Below are 20,602 nucleotides of genomic sequence, written 5' to 3'. Positions count from 1 at the left end.
CTGTTCCAGCTCAACGGACTTAACACCAAAAATAAAACCTCAAATTAGCCACTCCAGACATGGATGACATGATCGCGGTCACCGGGCTGACGTTAGGTAGTTGAGGCGACGTAACTGGTTTACAGAAAGTGTGGGCAGCTGTTCACTCAGCGGGCAGCAGCAGCAGTGAAACCACATGGAGCAGGTGTGTGTGCTGAGCGGTGAGGGAGTTGACAAGCAGCAGCAGGTGGGAAAGAAGAAGTTTAGCTGTGAGGGTGCAGACAGACAGACAGAGGTCATCTTTAACATCATGACCTCGCACATCCTGACGACTTCTGTCCTTTCATGGACTAACAGCAAATCAAGGTTCAAAGCTAAGATATATTTATCCCCAATGTCCTGCTGGTGTTCACCGTCCAGCCTATTGATGGACAACGAGCTCTGTTTATGATACACTTTGAAGAGAAAACTGCATACACTGTTTATGCAGCAGTAGACAGTTACAACAATTAACTTTTTTTTTTTTCAAAATTCAAAATGCAAACAACCATAAAGACGCCCAGTGTGAGGCAATGCGATCATGAATTTTTAATTAGAAATATTTTCTTCACACTAACTTCTGATGGACTTTACTGGATGGGAAACCAGGTCATCGTCACCAGAACGACAACTGTATAGGTCGAATGTGCAAGCAGGTTATTACAACCCATATTTACATTTATTCTTAGGGTGATAGGAGCAAAGGAGGAAGTCAGGTGACATAGCTTAAAAAGCAAGAAAATCCTTTGGAAGAGGGTGGGGTGGATGGATGGCTCAAACAAACACAGCAGCTGGCCTCCAAACTGGCTGTGATGTCACAAAAGCCTGCGTGTTTGGTGGGGGATGTCAGGCGAGCACAAAGAAACGTTCTTTGGCAGACGAATGTGAAAAACAGCTATCTGATATCAAACTCTGCACATAGGTCATTCTGCACAGTGACCGTCAAACATCAAGTGAGGTAACAATGCACTTTGCATTAAAAATGCAAGCTAATTTGAAAACACACTCCACAAAATGAAACTGTCCTTTTTGCATTTTTTTCTCTATGCCATTCTTTAAGCATCATCTGTTTCCAGTGGAAAAAAGAGCATTAGAGGGATATATAGATGGGGGTAACATTCCACTTGTGAAAGCTGACATAAACAAGTCGACTTCCAGCGGTTTGGTTGAGATATAATGGGGGCAACGGGGAAATGTGTCAGCAGCGTTAGTCACACTCTGAAGCTGCCTCCGACTGCTCTGAAGATCAAACTGAGGCACCACTGATTGAGCCTGACATCCACTTCCAAAGACCCGGGTTGTGATTGCGAAATTCCTGGTTTTCCCTGCAATGGCTGACGAAGACATTCTGCAAAAATCCCACATAGGGCTAAAGGTGGGGGAGGGCAGATGATACCGTCCAATCAGATGCATGAAAACATCACTGGATTTACAGTATATGCATAAAACCTCTACTTCAGCCCAGAATCATGATGGTGAGGGCTTACTTCCTTTCCCTCTTTTCTTGAAAAAAGTGTGAAAAAGCAGAGGGGAGGAAAAAAGAGCCATAACACTCAAACAAACAACAGCGATGCAGCTGCATTCAATTTCCTGTGGCTTGCTGTTTCTATCACAAGGTCTTTTCAGATGCACCAATTGAGTGGAGTTTGGGAATGGCCATGAATCTAAACCAGTCTTCCTCTCTACACTTGGCTTAATGAGGGTTTCATGTAGGAATGTCGGTTCTCACTCCACACCTTCTCCCCGTTGGCTTTTTCAGAATGATAAGGAGGAAGCAACATGTTCTTTACATGATTTTCCATCCCTTGTGGCCAAAAAAAGTGAAATTCATACACAAGTTAATCTCAACCATTAGCAAAATCATAAACAATTTTAATATTTTCCACCTGAGCCGGCGATCTGGTATGGAACTCCAGAGCCAAACCTTTCAAATGCAAAAAAGAAAAAAAAATACCTACTGACATCTCAGACTTCCCAAATCAGTTCCCCATCATGTCCGCAGATCTTCCACGCTTTTACTGCAGCGATACCTCCAAAAAAAGAAAAAAAAGTGGGACAGTGAATTTTCCATCCTTAAGCCTTCTGAAATGATGTGTTCCATCTGGTTGCAAAGAGGGATTGTTTTTGTATGGCCAGATGAAATTGCAAACATCCCTCCATAATTATTTCAAAAAGCATCCTGTTTTGAATAACATTGTGCTATGAAGGAAACTGCACGCTGGTAAACAACAACATATTCCTCACATGGCCCTGCTTTTCCTATTAGAGGTCTTTATTTCAAGTCCAGAACCTGTTTCTCATAAGATCGTGAAGAACGTGTCATTTTGCTCACGATGGCGAAATATCAGCACTACAGAGACAAGCTGTTACAGAGACTCTTCAGAGCATTTGTGTGTATCGAATGTCCCCCGACCTCATTAGCTGGTGTCCTTATTAAGAGTCTCCTTGCTATCCCCTGGAGCAGCCTGGTGAGAGCCTTCCCATGTCGTCCCCCCATCTCTCGCTCACTCCCTCTGTTTCTCTCTTCCATGACATGCCCTTTGAACTTCCCTCAGTCTCAACTCCCACATCAAAGCTTTGATGGAGGCTTCCTCTTTCCTGTTCTCAAGGTGAAGAACTGGCTACATGAGCATGCGTGTGTAGAAAAGATTGAGATGGCAAAAACAATTTAGGTAATTTCTGCCCAGTATTAATCACTGCTTCCTCCAAAACTGTGATGCAGGTGTTAATATGGAGAGGAGTCCAGCACCACTATTCCGAAAAGGAGACCATCACTGTCGCCATGATGTTACAAATATAAATCAGCTGAGGAGTTCTCTCCATGTTGTGTGATGATTGGCTCAAGTATTCAGATGGTTTTCTACACAGCAGTAGTCTGTTTGGGATGCCGAGATGCTGGTGCATCATCTTAATAAAACAGGAACGTCACAGTCGGAAACATAATGTTTCTTCATGCATGGCCCATATCACACATAAAACATGAAACAGTTCTTTATTGAGTGTAATAACAACGCTTTATGTTCATTCCATCAACTGTGCAATAAGCCAGTCTGTGGCAAACTGAAGAGTTACCACTTCAATACTTTGCGAAATATTGGATTTTAATAAGGTCAAAAGAAAAGACAACAAAAAAAGGGGTTGATTTTGCTGTTATTATTAGTTTTTGCACACACAGCAGTGAAGTCTGTGACTCCTAAAACAATGTAAATTCCACAATGAGGAGTTTTTATCAACTATTAATGTTGGACACAGTCACAGCCAAACTTTATACTCTTTGACTGGAAATCCTGAGATTTAAAGAAAATACTTCATTGAAATGGAAAAAGCTTCACTCATTTGATTTTTAACACAGAAAAGTGCTTTGGATGTCTTTCCTTTCTTTTGAAATATTTATACCAATTTTGGACTTTTTTTCTTTTTAAAGGCAGAATAAAAAACAATACATAGACTCGTGCAAAACATGACCCCTCTCAATCATCACTTGTGACCCACCAGTGTATCTGCGGACACCCTGTCCCCTGCCTCTTCTCTCTTATTTTGCTGTGTTCAGGATGTTTCTGGTCCTCAGCATTTGGAGAGTGTGTGTGTCGCTCCCAGCCAATAACAGCAGGGTGTGAGGGTGGGACTCTGCAATCATCCTGATCAGGTGAGAGGCTGAGTCGGGGAGATGGGGTCAACTTTGGATGCTGCGTTTATAATCCAACAGCTCATTCTGCCTTTCCATACAGACAATCACTGTTTTTGTTGCTCTGCTAACGTTGCATGTTCTTTTTTGATTCGTTATTTATTTACTTTCTTTTTTAAAATGCATTTCCTTTCTCGAGTTGTGAAAACTGAAAATACATCAAATAAAATTGTATAATGATAAGAATGTCCAGTAATAATTCATACCACAAACACAGTATTTACAGCAACAAACAAGCACTTCATGTTCGTGTGTGACAGGATCGGTGATAGCTAGAGAAGCAGGCCTATCTTGAAGTGCCATGCATACTCACAGGACCTTTACAGATAAATAAAAGTGGATACAAAAATGCTGTAATGCACATATTTAGTGTTTTCAAATGACTGTTGACGTTAGCTTTTTCAAAGTGTCTCATGTAACTGTGCGCCTGTGTCTGCAGTTCTACTTGTGAGGCTGAAATGCCAACCTCATGTCAGTGCAGCAGAAATAGGTCAAGCCTAACGCACTCACATGCACACAGATAGATGAATTACTCATTCTCTTTCATGGCCTTTATAGATGGAGGAAACGGATGCGGATGCAAAAAGATCAAAACCCTGTGCGCGAGAAACAAGTGTCCTCCTCCGAGCAGCCGCGCAGGAGGGAGGAAGAGTAGCTCAACAGGTTCGTGTCACTCCTCCAACTCTGCAGCTTTTCACTGCCTGTCCTCTGCTGCTCTGTCCTGCCAGGTATCTGTTTTTGGATCCTTTCTTTGTGGAAACGTCTGCGCTATCTGCGCATCAGTTTGAAGCTGCTTTTCCTCTTCCTGTGTCTGTGGAAAACACAATCAAAGAGAAAAATCAATGTATCCTGAAGCAATAAAAAAGTCAATAGCTTTCATAGAATCTATATTTAGTGTGGAGTGATGTAGAGATTCTCAGTTCTGCCTGGTTGCAATTTACGAGATTTATGAGAGATCAATTTCTTTCCACATTCATTCATTCATCATTCATCATTTCCTCAACTCTCTCTTTATGAATAATAACTCTGTAAATGTCTTATTTCCATCTAACTCAGGCATGTATATGCGTAGATCTGGGTGTATTTATGTGGAGGACGTAATGGTGGAGGTGATGCTGTCAATCTTCTGAGCAGATTGAGCGCTTGCGCCAATTATTATCTTATGAATTTACCCAGGTTCATTCCTACTTTCATTATATGAGCTATATTACATCCTGGACTTATCTAATATTAGTATCACGTAATCTTGATTAATAATCTTACCTCATTTCACTCAGTGATTGAAATGTATCATGCAGATGACTCTGAGAAATATATGCAGAAAGCAGTTCTATTGTTTGGGGGTAAATGGTTTCTTTTGAAGGAAGAACTCCCTATTAAAATCCTATCCGAAGCATCTCAGTGCCTGTGTGGTTAGACATATATACAGTGCAGCAGCCCCATCCACACTGGATAAAATGCACCAACCAATCACCATCTGAGTGCTGCAGCAAAAGGGAGTCCCTAGCAACAGCTGGATACCTGTTGGCCAAACCTTGCTGTTGGCATCTCTTCCAAGCTACAGATTCATTCCTAACCATCGAGTACAGCACGTCTGACAGAATATCATTATCTGCTGCACCATGAGCCCGCCACAGCTGCAAAGACTAAAATCATTTAGAAACTTTTAAATGAAGAAGTCCCTTTGATGGGAAGAGGTCCAGGGAGGGTAGTCTCTTTCCAAATTATACGTCAGATGTGAAGCCAGTTTATAATTTCTGAGCAATAAGTGTGTCAAATTCTGGATTGATTTTCAGCCAAGGCAAGTTCATGGCCATGTAAAATCTGCACAGCTTTTTGGGCCATGTGTTCACACACGCACACACGCACACACACACACACACACACACACACACACACACAGAAACATCCTTATTTTTTGTATTTTTAAACGGTCATTAACAGAATCAATTACTGTAATGCCTCTTAGCTCACTTTCCCTTTCCTTCAAACTTATTTTGTTTAAGGAATCAACCATGAACAATGCCAATTTTTAAACTTCCTGCAGTCTAAGATGTCTGTGTATAGCAGCTGTGATATGATTTAGGCTAGGGAAAAATAGTTATGCATGGTTATGCAAACAATCTATGGTTAGGGTTTGGCAACTAAAAGTTAAAGTTTGGAAGATAATGGCAACGGCTCGATAAAAAGCAAATGTTAACTTGGACATTTGTGGGGGGTTCGCTTTCATGCATGAAAATCTCCATCCACCACCTTGATCTCCACACCCGTACCGTACAATCCACCTCACCACATTCAGAGCACTCTGTGCTGGTACTACAGTGGTTATAAATGAATTGTTTGATATGAGCATAGTTCTGGGATACTTGACTGGTTAAATTCAAGTGATGGCATGTATATTTTCAGATTCAGATCCACTTGTGAACTGTAAGAAATCATATGAGCAGATAGCAGTTTCTCATGTAGTATCAGTTACATGTTGAACACCATTTCACAATTACTGAATTCAAATACAGGCACATGTGGTTTTCAGACTTCCATGTTTTCACAAGTGAGAACATTAATGTCACACTAGCTCCTTATGTAGATACTTAATAGTTTCATGTTTGCTACAGAATCAGTATCACAATGAAATCAGTCATTAATAAAAACTTCATTTAAAAGATCAGAAAAGAAAAAAACTGAAGAAAAAAGAAAAAAACGTTACACATATATGATATAGTTTCAATTTTAAGATCTTGAAAAACTGACAATATCAGGATAATGGTCAAGATAAGATATTTTATTAAAGGGTAACTCAAACAATTTTATACATCAAACTCTATTTAGAAGTCTTGAGGAGTACTGCTGCATGTGAGAAAACATTGGATAAAGCCTTTTGTAGAGCTCTGTGAAATCTAATATACTGCCTTAAGTGATGTCACTTAAGTCAGCCTGAAGACTAGATGTTTGGAGGTAAGGTGTTAGAAAGAAGTGAGCTTAGCAAACCTCTGTGGGCTACCCTTTTTGCTGCTTGAGTCTAGTGGTTCCCTGCTACATTAGCCGCTACTAGTGTAACACAGCTGAATTTCTGACCAAGCTGTGGCGTGCTGAGTGGCATTGTGGGTAATGTAGGCACCAGGAAGGAGACTGTATGGAATAAAAACGATGTGTTCTGCTGAATTGATGTTATAGGAGTGCAATGCTAATTTGATGGAGTAATCTTTTAGCTTGTCTAGTGCACTTTGAGGGCTCCATACAATATAGTGGAGAGGAACCTATCCATGAACAGATTTAACAGGAACTACTTCCTCTTAAGAAGCACATATGAAATTCTATTCACCTGAATTATATTGGTGTAGTGGTAGAAGTTTTACAATCAGATATGTCAAAACTGGGGTCCATAAAACCAAAACTATTTGCCCAGCTAGATGCCACTCAAAGTAGGTGAAAAAATATGGTTTTTGTCAACTGACCCTTTAACCTATGTTTTTAATACAATCACTCCTTGCAGCTTTTGAGGTCAAAACATCAAGAATAAGTTTTAACAGCTGAATGTGCAGGCAATCCCACCCTTCGCTGGTTCAGCTTAATATAGTTCCAAGCTGCAGTCATTTGTGGTCCTTCACTGCTAATAGCATCCCCTTAAATGAGCTCCCATTTCCTCATCTCATCTGAGCCCAGCATGACCCACAGATAGGTCCTTGTAAATTCTCCCCCCCATCTGGCTCCTTTTAAGTCAATGTCAGACTATCCATAATCACTCTGTCAAAATGGCATCCCGTCACCACGGCTTGTTATGAGGTAGTGCAGGGTAGGAGGCTGAGACATACCAGAGTCGGAGCAGTCTAGCAAGCCTGCCAGCCCCCTTCATGTAACTAGAGGAAATGAGTTTGTGTCAGGACTATTTTGGAGTTGCTTTGAAGTCTTATTTTGCCCCCTTTGCCTCCAGGGGAATAGCACAGAAAGCAAAGGGGGAGGTTGGGTGGGTGGTACAATATGTGGAAATCTGCCGAAATGCCCCGATAACCCAAAAGGCAGTGCTCTCCTGATCTCATGCCTGGGTGGTCAAAGCACATAGAAATGCATCACCACTCCATTCTGATATGTATGTCACTGTGTCACATACTGCACAGCCTGTTTTTGTGGTCTGATTTGTCTTTTAATGGCAGCTGTGGTACTCATATTCCTTTCTGCATGCATAAACATGCCCTTAGGAGAGAGTTTCATTGTCCTGAGGCCTTCATTACCCTCAATTCATTTATGCATTGTTTACATTTTGCACTCATAATTTCGAAGTTAAATTTAATTCTTCTATAGCTTTAAGCCTACAGTGGTGTATTCATATGTGTAGCAGTACAAGAAAAGCTGCAGCGTACAGGAAAGACTTTGCAGTACAAAGTGACTGTTTAGATGCATTCTCTGTTGTATTTGACTGCTGTTGCACAAGCATTTAAAAAGAGACACACACCAGAGATGAAAAAAATTAAACAGACACATCGTGATCCCACTACTGGAAAAGACATATTGTTATTATCATATTGTACAAATTCATAGATCAATAGTCAGCAGAGGGTCTGTCAATACGAGCCGGCAGCGATGGACTCGTCAGTGGAGAGAAGGGGGAGGGGAATATTCCTCAGGCGGATCAAACAATGATTTTTGTTCACTCACAGGCAAACACAAATATGTACACGCACTAGGGACTAGCTTAAAATTGCTTCACAGACTAAAGCATAATGCATTAAATAGTAATAAGCCCATAAGTGGCCAGTCAGCAGCATTTTGACCTTAAACACAAGTTTGTGGGGCAGTAAAGGGGTCCATCATGTCTCAAACCCCGATTTGCTTCCATAGTATCAGCAGTAACAACAGTGAGGAACTGCAGAAAAATAATGTCAACACAACATGTATTCACACATGCGCACATGCACACACGGCCACATGTACACACAGACAGGCACTTTGGTGAAGATGTGGTTGCTTCCCACCCCCTGTTGCGTCCGGAGCGGTGTTCCTGGAGTGGGGACAGCGAGAGGGCATCCCGCAGTGCTGTTTGAGCGTCCTTGCCAGCGCCAGACAACTTCACTATCCCTGCCCTAGCAGGGGGCGATAATCACATCAAGCTCTCCTGACAAGAGGCATTGAATTCAGCTCCGGTCCCCTTAAGAGTCTGGCATCCAGCAGTCTCTCCTGAACATGCTGCTGACGTTACAATGGGAAGGTTTGTATTTTCATTTTTTCACTCTTTGGCATCGCTTTTTTTTCCCCTTTCTTTTCTACCGCCGCCTCCGAAATGTATTTAGGAACGATTTGGGATTCCATGTCACTGGGGTGAAAATCTAAATTGGCAGAATCGAGTGTTACCGCCATTTCCCTGTGAGAAGTGTTATTGTATTAGTTCCTGTTTGTCATGGTGAATTCTTTACATCAGGAATATTTTTGAAAAGTTTTCATGGGAAATCGCTTTTCATTTGGAATTTCCATAGATTATATCCTGCGATAGTCACCATCGAAATGGTCAAAGCAGTGACTTTACGCACAGAATAAATGGCTAAAGACTTACACATTATCAATACGTTGACACGGGTTTACACTCAGGCTCCAGCCCATGCTGGGCGGTGGTCAGAGTAAAAAGGATGCTACCACTTTAAGAGGTCCATGTCTTTTCCCAAACCACGCTCGATCAATTTTTGCCGGCTCCACTGGTTAGCAGCAGTATTATGATTTTGTTTGTCAGTTGTCAGCTTTTGTGTTTCCGTACTTGTGCTTCCACGTAATAGTTTTATATAAAAATCTGTTGATGGGTATCTTGTATCACACTCTGCCCTTCCAAGGGTTGTGGGAGACGTTGCTTATGTTTTGTGAATACCCAATACTCTTTAATACGGCTATTTTTGGAAAATACTGTCCACTCATGAAGACTTAAAATACCAAGGACTAAGTGGGGGCATCCTTCTTTCTTCTGAAATCCACCAAAACAGATGAGAACCGCACTGGACTGTTTTAAGCAGCTTTGTGGGCCTGCAGAGCTCCTTTGCTACCCAGGGAGCCTGGCTTCCAGCAGCTATACCCCATTCATCACCTACTTTCAATGGCCACCACCAAGCCGCCTCCAGCTAGAAGGCCAGGTAGGGTGCCGGGTGGTGCACAATGTTTGAGGGATTAGCAATCAAAGGAGTGCGGAGGCTAGGGCCCTCCGTCCCGTCCCGCCTTTCACTCCTAGCAGGGGAGGAGAGCTCCAGCAGTGGCCAAGGTCAACGTCTCAAGCTCGGCAGGAGGTAACTGGGAAAGAACCCTGGGAACCAGCCGCCTGCTTTCTGCTAATCGCGGGCTAGCAGGCTAGCAGCACAGCAGGTGTCTCACCCGCCAAACATTCATCTGTTTGTGCCGCTGATAGCATGGCTGACAACAAGATAATGCCTTGCTTTACTTTCCTCTCACTTTCCCCCTCTTTTCTCTCTTCTTTCCATCTTTTGTTGATCTCTTTTGCTCTGTTCCTGCCTGATTCTGTGGGATCTGGTTTTCTTTCTTTGAACGAAACTGTATGTTGAGTGAGCAGGATAGTAAACTCGAACAATAGTCATTGTAGTCTGTTGTAACTTGTCCTTAGATTTTCATGGGAAGGACATGGATGAAAAGTGTTTGCGTACATTAACAAAGGCCATTTTAGGACAGAAAGTAAAGTGTCTTTCTCAAAGTCTATCTCAGGTTGGTCTCATGGTTTCTGCCCAAACTACAGTCCCCTTAGTAAATTATTATTATTATTATTATTATTATAGATAGAAAACAGTATTAGCTTAAGTAACTTTTTTTGTTAGAGTTAGAAGTCCCTCCTTTTCTTTGCTATCATGAGCCTGAATCTCGTGACGGAATAGAGATTATGGCCATCGTTTTAAGCTGATTTGGTATCCTGTGGTGCGAGACATTGGGCTGAGAAACCCTGATGGGACAGCTGGTTGTAGACTCACAGATTGTAGCAGAGTGGCCCATACATTCTCTGAGATCGCAAACTGGACAGATTAGCTTAGCCTGCTTGGACTGACAAGGAGGAAACAGTGAGGTAACGATGATGCAAAATGAATCGTTGTCGTGTTCCAGTCGGAAGCAAGAATGCAACCATGCTCCGCCACCCCACCCTCCCACAAACACACCCCTGTTGGGATATTGGCAAGTTGTCATGACGACAGGGATGTTCTCCTGATGAAGTCTCGCTTAGCGCCGTCCAATCAGATCGTGGAGCTACAACCGCAGCGTGAACAGGGGAGGACGCACCTATTCCAGTTGCACAATGCTGAGAAAGGACAGGCGAAACCCTGGACCACCAACGGGAAATTGGCAATCCGGGGGAGGCTGTCAATGGGCTGCCATGGTTCGACAATACACAAACAGCAGGGGTCGTGGATACAGGGGCTGCCAGGTAGGGGGTCTCCGTCATGTCTGATGCTGTTGGAGCTGCAATTCTTTGCTACTATCAATACAAAGTATTAATGCATTATTTATTTTCACTGTTAGCATGCAGTTATTGAACATTGCCATCAATATGGCTTATATGGTGTTTCAGGTTGTTGCTCGTAGCTATCGGACAGCTTCAGGTGCACTTTACCAAATTGGCAAATCACTCCTGCAGGTGGTTTTTACAAATGTGCAACAGCCACAACAACCACAACAAAAAGCAAAGGAAATTATCTGAAAAGAGCATAAATGTCATGTAGCATTAACTTAAATGTAATTTTGTATTCATTTCTCTGCGGGCTGTGGACGAGGAGTAGAAGAGGCTAATATACAGAAACTGCAGGTAGCAAAGTGAACGAAAAACTCTCCCGGTGTTAGTTTGATTCAGGCCTTTCATTTCAAATCCAGGGAAGGGTTTTTCTTTTCATTTATCTGCTGGCTGACCAAAGGAGAAGCCGGGGCTGTTTGTAACTCCATGAAAGATGGAGGGCTTGGTGGGGGCGCGCTCTGGTTTTTTTCCAAGCACTGCAGGTAGCCATTATGGTCATCGTCCTGTTAAGCTTATTATTGCAACCTATGGAATTGTAGCTGTTTACAATTGATATTCAGTTTTTTTCAAATGCTGACCTGTTCATAAGATGATTATGATTAGCATTTAAATTTTTTCGGCAGTTGATTAGGGCACCAAACGTTTTCTACCCTAATCTTACCCCTCCCTCACTCAGCTCCAGTCCCTCTATCATGGGGTCTCTGTGGGATGCCATTAGGCAGACTGACCCCCAGTAGTCGTTGTGTTTGACTCTTCAAACTTGAGAATCAAATGTAGGTTGTCAGCATGGCAAACCACCTTTATTAGCTCCTGGCTGGATGTTTTTGGTTTTTTTTCTGTTCTTTCATTTGAACATTTTTACAAATGATGGTCCCACAGTGAGATGATCAGCCCAGCGGGATGGTTTTAGGGTCACTGTGTTCAAAAGACTGGCGAACCAATAGTTTTGTCATTTTTAAAAAACAAGGCCCATTTGATACTCTAGAAGAATATTTTATACCGTGGGGACGTTTTGCGTATCTGGAAAATATTGCCCATGTTATTGTCTCATGCCAGTTTAACTGTGTTTTGGCAATTCAGAACAGACTATTAGGGTTCACACAATGCAGAGAAATTTAAATCTGTGGTGAGTGTGGGCCTCGTTGAGAGTGAGCACAGCTGACAAAATGTTTTATGCAAGGTTGGTTATTCTGTTGTGGATGGATATTTCAGCCACTAACAATGAGATGAAGCATGGGACACATAATGGTTTTAAGTATTTTGTGGAATATAGCAGGCTATATTGTATGGTTATGGTCAGTCGACAGTCCAGTTTTCAGCAAAAGGCCCAATATCTGATTCCATACTGAGGGTAAAACAGCAAATTCAGCGTTGTGGAGTCTGAAAGTTGGCTCAAGTCACAGTGATACCAGGCTTAAAGTAAAACACAGACAGGCTGTCACTTTTTCCACCAGTTCAGCATTTTTAATCCAACAAGTGAACATACTCTACCCTTACATGAAAGAACTCTCTGTGAGGCCTGGTCAGCAAGTTTGATGTGAGATATTGAAGCCATTTGGCCTGAGCAGATACTGTGTGTTTCATCTTCATAGGCAAAGATTTAGGCAAAGATGCCAAATGCAGCTAACTGCTGATTGCTGGTCTATTATGTCATTTACAATGGCAGTCAGCATCACAGCTTTACTCATTTAATCTTTATGCAACTTCAAGTCCACTACAATTCAAGCTAATGCCTGCCAAGATGGAACCAGTGGAACTGATAGTAACCTTGAGAGTTAACACACACATAGAGACTTAAAAAAGATTTTCATAAAGCTACAGACTTGTCTGACACTATTGCATTTATTTAATGGACTGTATATTCATGATAAATTATGTACTTAATTATGTGCTATATACTTTCATGCATGCTTAAGATCTCTGATAATGAGCCCCACTTCATGCATTAAAGCATCTCAATGGATGTGGACAGCATTTTGCTCAAGAAACAGTAATTTACATGTGAAACCAGCTAACCCAGTGAAAAGTTGCTTATTCACGGTCACTTCCAAGTTGGAGGGAAGGGGTTTTCCCATTGCTTTGAAAGTACACACCACAAATGTTGTAGCGAGTCTGCAGACAATGATGTCAGATTGTTTCAGGGTGAGAGGGTTTGTAGCAGGAAAACCACTGAAGTGAGATGATTGCTGTTCTTGTGATGCAGACTAGTAACATTTTGGTGACTTGGGTCAGATGTGGTGAGCTCTGCGCCGTCCTGTTTACTTTCTGACCTTGAGGCTCAGGAAGTTGTAAAGAGCATCGTGTTCACTGTAAATGGTGTAGACTGAATGTGAATGATGTGTTTTGAGGAAAGAATTAAAGACACATTTACATGAAGGATTATTCCTTGTTCACAAATGTGTTAAGGATTTATTAGATTCTTGTTGTGAGTGTGTGTCTTTACCAGTCCCCCTTTCCAAAGCATCCAAAATGCATTAAAAGCTGGGTTGATGAAGATGTCAAAGAAACCACAAAGGCCCTTTGGGAACCCAACACAACCTGGTTGGAATTCATTTACGGCATCATGTAATCAACTGCCACTGTCATACAGATAAATCACAATTTGAAACATCCAAAGAAAGAGGCATTATAAGCTGATGTTTCATAGGCTGAAATCAATTTCCAGAAACACGTGTCACTAAATGTCATCTTGAGGTTGATTGGACCACCCAGAGGTTGCCCATTAAAAGCCATGCGGTTTTCATTGAAGAAGTTCCAGGGTTGCACCCCAAAGGCCGTTCATCCTGCCCACCAACCCCACAGATCCAGATCCTGTGATCTATGGCTGGGGTCCCCTTCCGCAAATTACTGCATTTGAAAAGAACCCAAGCATGGACGAAAAAGAAACAAGGCCCCCGGAGTGCTCCGGAGGAAAATGTCATTCCTAACAGTCGGCGTGCATTCCTCCCAAGAAGGAACCAGAACTAGAACAAACCATCTGATGACAGTCAAGCAGCAAGCTGCTCACTCAGACCCCGGCCTGGATATGTCTATTATGACCATGTGAAGATGGGGAGGAGTGGTTGGTGCAAATTAATTGCCCATCAATTGTCAGTGTAGTGCAGAAAAAATAGCACTGTGCAACTGTCTCTCTGAGCAGCTGTCAGCCAAGGACAATGAATGCATCCCATTTCTTTACTACCTTGCTACATCTGATTTAATAGAGAGAGACGTGGACCACAGACAGAGCTGTGAGAGCGCGTACAGCAGCAATGTGGTCAGGTTGTAAACACACAGACATAAAGAGGAAGAGCGGGATTACAAACAGGTTTGATCTCCCCCGGGCTGTCCAGACCGGCTGACAGGGGAGGAGGGGAAGGGGAAGAAGGCGGGAGAGCGGCGATTTGGGCTCCTTTTATTCACTCCTCTCCCGTCAACTACCTCTCTCTTGCCGGCAGCGTTGTCATTTGGGCTGTCCGGATACAACTGAAAGTCCAGCATTGAAAGAAGCACTACAATGAAGCAAGAGACAGACAAACAGGCAGACAAATGCACCTGGAGGCTGAAGTCTCGGAAAACAGCTGAGGCCCACCAATTTGTTAACAGCACAATTTTCAATAGAGTCATAACGTTACCCCCCTCCCTATCTCAATCTCTTTTTCTCTTTCTCCATTGTTCATTATTCTGAAGGCACTGAAAGGGAAGCAACATTAATTTCTTCATCCAGAATGGTCAAAGGAGAGCCCAAACTACCCTCAGTGCCAAACAAATCAAATTGAATTCCTTATTATCGCTTCTTTTTCAAATGAATCAAAAGCTTGTTTTAATTCCAGTGAAATTGAGTTCCATTTATCTTTATCCAGCTGTAATATTATCCTCTTTGTTCATATCCCATTGGTCTAGGAATGCCTAGGAATAGGCAGATCATGAGATAATGATGGTGGGCCTTTCTTCCAGTGATGAGGTCCAATGTGAGGATGACACGGTCTAGAGATGAAGAACAGTCCTCCCCAGCCAATTTAGACAGGAGAATTAAAGGTCTAACATAGCTAGAAAGTGAATCATGTCCTTCATGTTAATGTGAGACATCTAATATCATTTGTGACTGAAAGGCAGATGGCTCTTTGAGAAAAAGTAATTGTACATCTGCAGGAGAAATATGACCTATCAGTAAAATCTCATTCCCTTTAAAGAATTAGTATGCAAAAAGAGGTTTTGTTGGTGGAGTGTGATTTAAATCCATCTTCATTATTGTCTGGAGTTAAACGTACCACAAGGAGTTTTGAACTGGTTTTGAAACAGTCTCATTTTAACACTAATGCCACTCTGTGACCTACATAAGCAAACGAGACCATCAGTGAGAAGACTGGTCATTTGTATATAGTTCTTCTTAATGTCTGTTCCCAGGTCTGACTGGCAAAGGGAAAAGAAAAGAACTGACCGCAGAACAAAGGCAGAAGCTCAAAGGGACAGTGATAGGGCTCGAGTGAGAGCAAGTCATCACTGGTTGGTCATTCAACAGATGGAGAAACATGCAGGATTTGAAAGGATTCAAAACTGATCCCAACCTGGGCCTCTTTCTCCAAGACAGGCATGTAATATGAGGAGTGTTGACAACTTTAGCTTTCGCAACAAACTTACAGTTACCAGTGCTAACGAATTCGCTCATTGTAGGCTTGCACCTTACCTAGATGTATGAACAACACTAAAAGAAAGTTTACGTTTCACCATCGTCATATCACATTAATCTTACATAGACACAAATAGATCCATTACCTCATTGATGCGCATCCTGCAAATAACGTTAGGCACGTAACTAGCAAAACACGAGATGCTGGGGCTCATAGTGGTTTGTTCACAGGGGGCTCCAAATAAACACAATTTGACAGTTCCTTGTCGTTGCGTGAAGCTGTGAAAGAATTTTAATGATTCACTTTCGTTTTCAGCTCTCTACAAAGTATAAATCCCTGTACAATAATCTAATTGCTCTTTTAACTCTGTAAGCGTTTCAATATTTAATGATTTCATTTCACAGATTCCCAAAACACATGTAAGGTTTATGCGCCAACAGCTTAATGTTAAGATGATAAAAGACTGAACATACTGTATATGTATGTATTTTAATTAGATCCCTCGATAGAAGATACTATAACTCTAAACTACGGATAGTATGATATCGTCACAACAAATGCCTTCTATACTGTAACAGAGCATATCTTACTGGGCCATGGCTGTACCATGTGACTGTATGTGTTGGACATGCACCCACTGTAGTAAAAGCAAATCTGGTTCTGATGAAAATCTGAGCCCATGATGGGTTTATGTATGTAAGTGGCCATGATGGATCTCCTAAGAAAGAGAAGAAGGAAATGACAAATGATAATGTCCTGCCAGTCAGTGCAGACACACAAATACATAGAAATACACACACACACACACACACACACACACACACACACACACACACACACACACACGGGCATGCACACATCAAACAGAGCTGGAACATCTGTCAGGCACCGGACCAGTGGTTTAGTTAAAAGATGAGGAGGGGTCTGGTGAATGCTCTGCTATTCATTTATCTCGCATTGCTGCCCATTGGTTTTAATTATGGTTGGCCCTTTCAAGTTAGAATTAGGCATGCTTCAAAAACAGAGCTGTCCTTTTTTTGTGTTTTCCCATTGTTTCCGTGGGACTTTGCGCTTGGGGGCAAAGGGGTATATGTGTGTGTCTGTCAGCAAGTGAGATCTTTATGTCAGTATTTCCTTCAGTCTGCCTCATTGTTCATCCATCTGTCTATTTGCATATGTACGCACATTTTTGTAATTGATGAGCATTTTTTGTGTATCTGTGTGTGCATGTTAGCGTGTGCATTGCCATGTATGCACAGGATTGGTCTGCCATATTTTCGTGGCACAGCTGCAATTGGACTGGATTGATGTGTAACCCAAGCCGGCACTTTAAAGGGCGAGAGGCCTGGACAGACGTGGTCTTGCTAGTATACCAGATGGGGCTTTATGATGAAAAGAGCATAATCCCCATCCAGGCATCACTTCCATCGCTCGTGCACTACAAAGCCATTCACAGCTTTTTTATTGCAAGAAATAATCTCTGTTTTTCTACAGTCCCAAATAAAGCCCAGTTCTTTTTAATATCTATATATATATATATTTCTCTCCTCCTTCTCTTGATTTCTCTCTACTTCTATCTTTATCTTCCCCTTCTCATATCCCTCTGTTTCTCCACCCCTCCATATCTCCCTCATCTCTCTCTTTGCCCCCCACTCACCCACTCTCCCTTTGCTCTTGACGACTTGCAAATGTGGCATTAGCTAATATTCACAGAGCCAGGCAAGCGATCCCTTTTTATCCGCCAGGGCCCTACTGATTGAGCTACAGTGTGTGCATTGGAAATGAGTGCTGCGCCGGGGCTGGCAAGCCCCATGCCTCTGATTGGTATTCAATATACATGTCACTGCAGGACATGCTAGTTTGGGGCAGCGGTTTACTCTCTCTCTCTCTTGTTCTGTGTCTCTATGTCTCCCTGTCTCATCCTCTCCTAATTCCAGTCATAGAAAATGCCTTTCGTTGCCACTGTCACTTGCAAAGAAGACAGCAAATTGGACACAGGGGCAATTAATAGGCTGGGCCAGGCTTACACTGTAAATGTGGTTGACATATTTTTCCATTTTTGTTGCATTAAGTAGCATGGCTTTGAGAGTCCACTACATTTGGATGTAACCCCTCCCCTCACTGCTTGGTAAAAGGCTACAGTATGTTTTATAGATGACTTTATAGAAAACAGACCCATCTCTCTACATGAGAGCTTTATTGTACACTTTAACAGAAAATGCCGGTCTCACTCTAATTTCCCACCCTCTCCCCTAGTAGATATAGAGTACATATATCTCTTTCATTGGTTCAGTTGTAAATATAATCATCAAAAATAATAATTGCTATTCACATGGCACACTTTTGCACATTATGCCTCCATAAGATCAATCTTTTTAAGTGTGTGCTTGCAGTGTACTTCTATATCTGTGTCCTACCCTCTGAAGTCCCCTGCCCTTGTTACACTAAGTGATTCGATTTTTTTTTTTTTTTTTGTATCGTAGAGCACATACAGTGGGTCCTCCCTCATTCTTTCAGTTGCCTGTTTTTCTTGTTCTTAGAGCTTCACCATGTGCACCAGGGGAACAGAGGATTTCTTTCTGTCTTAGACTTACATCACGCTTGCACAATATGTCAGGGATTGGACTTGAATTTACATGAGGTGTGGCGTTCATGAAAACTGACATGGCAGAAGTGGTGTGTGGTTTAAGCACAAGTTAGCTATATCCCCACTGGGACTCGAGCGGTGACGTACGCCGGAGCGCTTGCGCATCAGTGGCGGATTTAGACTGTGATTCTAAGATATGTTAATCACAGAAAGAGAGTTGAGAGAGGAAAACAATCATCATGTACAAATAGAACCCATACATTTACTATTTTAAAGCATCCCCCCCCCAAAAAAAAAAAAAAATCAGCATGAATGAAGCCTCCAAATCTAACCTGTGTTTAGTCACTGTACATCAGAAAAATCGTTTATGAGAAGACTTCATTTGAGGAGATATTTTTGCATCGAGAGAACAGTGTGTCTTAGTTTTGTGGCCCTGCAGACTGGTGAACACATGGATCTTTTTCTAGTCCAAATTTCTTCTTCTATTCTTCCTGTAGAAGAGAAAATGGGGTGGTGTTGGTGGTGAGTCAATACTCCACTCCAGCCGAAGACACAATCACTGCTCTCCTGCTGAAATCTAAGGCCCTATCTGTTGGTTCCTTCTTGTCGGCCTTGTTCCAGGTTTGCCTTGGCCCTCTTCCAGGTGTGGGAAGTGAAGTGTAAACAGTTTACAGATCTGCTGTGGCTGGGGAGGGCCAAGGGCTTTAGCTGGGAGAAATGTAACCTGAACACCACTTCACAGGGAGGCAGCGCTGTGAGATGGAGCATTCATGCATATTGTGTCAGTGCCTAACAGGAAACTGACCCAGCAGTTCAAGGGAGAGCCGGCTGGTGAGAATGTCTGCTGACGTCAGTGATCATGTGGAGGGTTTCTGGGAGAGGCAAGGAGGCCGTTTGGCTTTTGCCCCATAAACTATCACTCCTGATACTTTCCAGTTGATTGTAGCAGCTCTAACATTGGTTTCATATTAATACGTACCCACATATGTAAATACGTAAGCATGTACGTGTTGCATGATGCAAAATATACTGTAATAAGTACTGTGCATGAAGCAAGCCCATCTCAGCAGTTAACTGTGCTACAGATTAAAACAGAACGTGAAGAATCACAAATTTATGTTGTGCTGTGTTATCGTCATCCTCCCTCATATTCTTGTCCTCTTCTATTTTTTGCCATTCTTGAGATTTTTTAACCCACGTAGATTGGGGTTATATAACTCCAGAAATTCAAAGAAGCACAGAAATAACTCGTCCGTTTGGCTCTTGAGTGAAATTGGCACCATCATAACCTTCACCTCTTATCATTGTTTGAGTGCCATTGGACATGTATCCTGAATGGCAGCATATTTGCAGTCAATGTTCAATTTAGTTGAAATGACGCTGCTAAACCTGGTGAACAGCACAGCCGCACTATCCATTAAAGGGATACTCAAGCACAGCATTGCAGTTATTAATAGTATTGCACTTCATAAAGTTTGAGGATTCAAAGAGACAGATTTAAAACAAAAGGAATGACCATAAGTAGAAATGCAACTCAATAGTGTCTTCCATTAGACCATCCAGGGTTAGTTTTTCAACCTTTTAAAAGGTTCTTCTGGAGTCACAGAAAACAAATGTTTTCACAAGCTCAGTCGTACTCCTTTTGATGAGTAAACAGAACGTGTGGCCTTGCTCTGGGCAATGTTCTGCAGCACTTGCTGTTTGGGTGTGAAAGCAGAGTTAGTGGTTAGTGGTAACCCTAACCCTGGTAGCCTGATAATCTGAGTGAAATGCCATTTTGCTTCACCTCATTCATTCATTCATTCAGTTTGACACTATGCTCATGGTGGCCAATTTCTTGTTTGGAGGTGGTTATTTCTTTTTTTTTTTTGCACTAACTAATCAGTAGTGAGTGACATATCTGTCCTGGGGACTATATTTTTTAAAAGCTGCTGCAGTAGTGGTTGTTAGCTAAAACAGCTAACACAAAGATTGGAGAATGTTGATTTAAGAGTTATTAGGTCTGTAAGTTGAACTACAGCAACCTGTACAGTTCTGTCAATGTCATCCAATTTGGTGGTCATTTCCATAGCAATATTTCTTTTGCTATTTTTAATGGATGTAGCTAGGAAGCCAGCTATCTCTGATGAGAGATGACATTTCTGTTCTTTATCCTGCACACAAAGCTCTGATTGGTCAATTGTTTCTACAGCTGGCTGAAAAGCCATCTGTTCGCACAA

The 20,602-nt window shown here is 42.1% G+C and overlaps 1 long non-coding RNA gene across 1 annotated transcript in view; it reads left to right on the top strand.

Annotated features, from left to right (window-relative positions):
• Positions 1 to 8,825: 8,825 nt before the first annotated feature.
• LOC143319426 (uncharacterized) overlaps positions 8,826 to 20,602 on the top strand; it is a 35,712-nt gene continuing 23,935 nt past the window's right edge. The window contains exon 1 of the long non-coding RNA XR_013077085.1: positions 8,826 to 8,906. This is a non-coding gene — a long non-coding RNA (uncharacterized LOC143319426). The remainder of the gene's footprint in view (positions 8,907 to 20,602) is intronic.

This window comes from Chaetodon auriga, chromosome 4, assembly GCF_051107435.1.
Source record: "Chaetodon auriga isolate fChaAug3 chromosome 4, fChaAug3.hap1, whole genome shotgun sequence".
In the NCBI taxonomy this organism is placed as follows: domain Eukaryota; kingdom Metazoa; phylum Chordata; class Actinopteri; order Chaetodontiformes; family Chaetodontidae; genus Chaetodon; species Chaetodon auriga.
The sequence above is the reverse complement of the archived record's forward strand: the minus strand, read 5'-3'. Positions and strand labels throughout refer to the sequence as shown.